This window comes from Equus quagga, chromosome 21, assembly GCF_021613505.1.
Source record: "Equus quagga isolate Etosha38 chromosome 21, UCLA_HA_Equagga_1.0, whole genome shotgun sequence".
Classification (NCBI taxonomy): Eukaryota; Metazoa; Chordata; class Mammalia; order Perissodactyla; family Equidae; genus Equus; species Equus quagga.
In genome coordinates, this window is record NC_060287.1 from 13,068,513 (window position 1) to 13,073,316 (window position 4,804).

Below are 4,804 nucleotides of genomic sequence, written 5' to 3' on the forward strand. Positions count from 1 at the left end.
TATAGTTAATGAGAATTCATTATAACATTCTCTCCACTTTTGTGTATTTTTTAAATCTTTTATAATGTAAAGTATAAAAAGTATTATGTGTGTCTATGGTGAGTACTATCGAGTACTATTTCCTTATGAAGAATGCATAAATGAAACAGTCAATTCATGAATATTATTAGGTATAGTTATCGTTTTAACAAACACTTACTGAGCATAGTGATAGCCACTGGTAACAACCAGAAGGAGAGAGAGAAGATAAACACATAAATGTTATTTATTATGGTAATACCATTCTTGCAGTATGAACAGAGTGGAAACTGAGGACGGGTGTTCCCTCAGTCTGGACAGAGGGCAGAAAATAAAGATTGCACAGCTTTCTCTTGAAGAGAAGGCTTAGTGGAAGAGAATGTCTAAGCAGTGTTTTGAAGAGTGAAAGGCAGCCAGTGATTTGGGTTAATGGGATAACATGAAGCATGGCCTGGAGGTCTTCCAGGAAGAGGGAGCTGAATGACCACGAGCGCAGAAGCAGAAGACAGTCTCATTGATTAGCACTGCTAGATCATATAGCATGAGGTAGAGCGTGAGAATGGGGCTAGAGATGTAAACCAAATCAGGAGGATTAGTCATTTGTCGCAGGCACTGGTCATTGCCATTCTCCCTCCCACCCACCCCTTCTCCTTTCTGATAGGATCCTGATTTGTTCAAGAAGTTGGTAGAGATTACATGACCTCAGACTGGAAGGCCCTTAACCTAGGGGAGGAATTAAAATGGAACTAAACTGCTTATGCTAGTTTTCTATTGCTGCCTTAACAAATTACCACAAATGTACTGTATTAAAACAACACAAATTTATTAGTTTACAATTCTCTAGATCACAAATCTGGTATGAATCTCCTTGGACTAAATCAAGTCAGCAGAGTTGCATTCCCTTCTAGAGTTCTAGGGGAGAATTGTTTCTTGCTTGTGTGAATTACTAGCAGAATTCGTTTTCTTGAGACTACAGGATCAGGGGCCCCATTTTCTTCCTGGCTATAAACTGAGGGCCATGCCAAGCTTCTAGAGGCCACCCATTCCTTAGCTCAGCAATTCCTCTGTCTTCAAAGTGGGTCAGTTCCTTCTCAGAAGACATCTTTTTGCATCCCTAAGAGGTCATCTGATTGAATTGGACCCACCCAGATGATCCAAAGCAATTCCCCTATCCCAAGCTCTGAAAGTTTAAAAATATTTGCAAATTCTCTTTGCCATGTAAGGTAACACATTCACAAGTTCCAGGAACTGGAATGTGAACTTCTTTGGGAGGCTGTTATTCTACCTTTCCCAGTTTGCTCTTATGGCTCCCAAAGATTGACATCCATCCACATGCAAAATGCAACGTCCCTCAAAGTCTCATCCCATTATAGCATCAATTCAGAGTCCAAAAAGCTCATCTAAACCTCATCAGCTCGAAAGTCCTAAATATCATCATCTAAATCATATAAACTGGATATTAGCTATTATCACCTCTCCCTTCTTATTTGCTTACAATAAGAGGAACAATGAAATACTTTGATAAGAATGATGGCTGTTTTAGTTTTTTCTCAGGATTATCGTAATGTTATAAAGAATGAAAAACACCAGAGTTGGGAAATAAGGATGAGGGCAGGAATATGTAGATGTACTCATTTCTTCATTTTTCTTAGCAGGGAGTTAATACGTATTATATAGAATGGAGAATTTAAAAAATCAAAGCTGAAATATATCATTCAAGGTTATGAAGGCAATTTTCTGAAGGACCAAAAAATGATAAAACTTATAGAAAAAGGATTTGGTTATAGAGAAGAATAAGTAGGATGAAATAAAAATATGTACATTATTTTTTCACTTTTCCATAGAGGAGCATCAGTACATAGCACTTAAATTTTAAAAATCTTATATAGCAAAATGTATCAACAAAGGAAGCAGTAAAACCAAAAAATATATCAGATGATAGACTTAGAATTAATTTTTATTATATCTATAAATATAAATGGAATAGAGTAAAAACTGCCAGGTTGCCTTTTTTTTTTTTTTTGCACAGTTGTAACTATTTATTAGAGACTGTTAAGTAGATACCTAAATGAAGTTCATAACTGGGCATGAACTTAGAGGGCATCTGGACCTACCCCCTTATGTATAGAGAGAAAAATAGAGGCCAAAAGAAGTCAAGAAAATGATGATCTCAATTAGTGTTCATTCTCTTAATAAATTATACCTCACCTTCAGTTGAGTGATTAGAGGTAATCTTTAAAAATAGAAAGTAGAATGAAAAGTAGTCTAATTATATAGCCCAATAATTCTCATTATTATTTCAGAAATGTGCTTCATTAGGAAAATCATGCCAAATAATAAAAATCTTACTATGTATCACTGTAATTCAGGGAACAAATTGTCCTTGTTGTTCAATCCACCCTTATTTTTCTTCCCTTATCTATATAATAAAAGTTCATTGAATGGAAAATTGATCCAGTTCTCTGCAAATTAATTAAAAGAGTAATTGTATTGAAATTACAACTTAGTTTGAATTACATTGTTATATTCTATTAAATGCTGTAATATTTAAATGTAAAAGGTTACTCCTACGTTAAAATTATGCCATAACAGGACAAATCTCATTTAATGAACCAGAATATTTATAAATTTTTTATCTTGTGCTAGGCTGTTACAGTTCCATATATTTCTGTATTCTGGGGATTAAAAATTTATCACATGAAGATTTTTCATGTAAAGGTATTGGTAGGAAATAAATTTGATTTGTAACTAAAAAGCTTGTGCCAATGTGGTGGTGTTTTTTCCAAAGAATGTTATTATACTAAAGAACTTTTAAAGGATGAGTGTGTTTGCCCTTTATTTTTAAAAATAGCTTATATTCTGGATATTGTCTGTAAGTTTCAAATGAATTTAAGTGGAAATATATATTACATAGGTCTCCATTAAGAAACAGATTGTCTTTTAAGAATTCATTTCTGATTAATATAACAAAAACTTAAAGGCATATGAACACATGGATGCTTCTTGCATGATCAAAAATATATATCCCAAACAACAAACCAGCACCAAACTTAGGATTGTTACCAGTAAAATGGAGAATGGGTTAAGAATACCCATAATTTACAATTTGTAAATTGTAATTTACAATTATTATATAACGTTGTTCTGGATTTACAGCCAGTGCAAGAGAATAAAATAGAAGGTATCAATTTAGGGAAAGAATAGAGGCAAATTTATCATCATTTTCTAGTTATGTGACTATTGTCTTACTACTATAACAAAATGCCATAGAGTAAGTGGCTTATAAACAACAGAAATTTATTTCTCACAGTTCTGGAGGCTGGAAAGACCAAGATTAAGGCACTGGCAGAGCTGGTGTCTGGTGAGAGCCTGTTTTCTGGTTCACAGACAGCTATCTTCTCTCTGTATCTTCTCATGGCCCAAGAGACAAGAGGACTCTCTGAGGTCTCACTTATAAGGGCATTAGTCCCATTCATGAGGGTTCCATTCTCATGATCTAATCACCTCCTAAAGTTTACGTCTTCTAATACCATCATGTTGGGGATTAGGTTGGGGATTTGGGGGTAATGGGCACGAACATTCAGTTGATAGCAATTATATGCATAGAAAAATCAATACACTAAAAATATCTGAGACACAACAAGAATTGAATAGGAGGCTCCTTTAGTAATATTTTACAAAGATAACCAAACCATTTCCTGGGGCAGACCCCATAGCCTAGTGGTAAATTTCAGCATGCTCTGCTTCGGGAGCCCGGGTTTAGATTCCGGCGTGAACCTACACCACTTGTCAGTGGCAGGCAACCCACGTACAAAATATATGTTAGCTCAGGGTGAACCGTCCTCAAGCCAGAGAGAAAAAAGAGGAAGATTGACAGCAGGTGTTAGCTCAGGGTGAATCTTCCTCAGCAAAATAAAAACAAAAACAAAGACCCTTTCCTATTTACAAACAATAACCAGTTAGAATAAAATATGGCAGGAAATATCCCATTGACAGTAGCAAACAAAAAGATAAAACCTATAGAAGTAAATTGAAGAATAAAAGAAGAAAGCTTTCAAACTCTCTTTGAAGACTAGAGCAATACATTTGAGTAAATGGAAAGACAATACCTTCTTGGATAAGAAAATTCAATAAATGTTTTATTAGAAAATTTTAAATATACACAGAGTAGAGAGGATTAATTACCATGTCCCTCATTCAGATTCAGTGATTATCAACTAATGACTAGTCATGTTGTAAATCTGTCTCTACCCATCCTCCATCTCAAATTACATTGAAACAAATAGGAATTCTATCATTTTATCCTTAAATATTTCAATAAGTATTTCTAAAAATAATTTTTAAATACACTCACAATAACATTAGCAAATGCAAACATTAAAAATAATTCTCTACTACTAAGAATGAGTCAGTGCTCAAATTTCAAATTGCTTCATAAATGTTATATTGTTTTCCAGTTTGCTCTTTTGAATTAGAATCCAAAGAAAGTCCACAGCTTACAGTGTTTAAAAAATAAATCATCAGTAGGCTGGCCCAGTGGTATATGGTTGAGTTCACGTGCTCCACTTCAGCATCCCGGGTTTTGCAGGTTTGGATCCCAGGCATAGACCTAGCACTGCTCATCAAACCATGATGTGGCAACATCCCACGTAAAATAGAGGAAGATTGGCACAGATGTTATCTCAGGGCCAATCTTCCTCACACACACAAAAAATAAATAAGTAAACATAAGAAATAAATAAATCATTTGTGGACCAACCCCAATGGCCTGGTGGTTAAGTTTGGC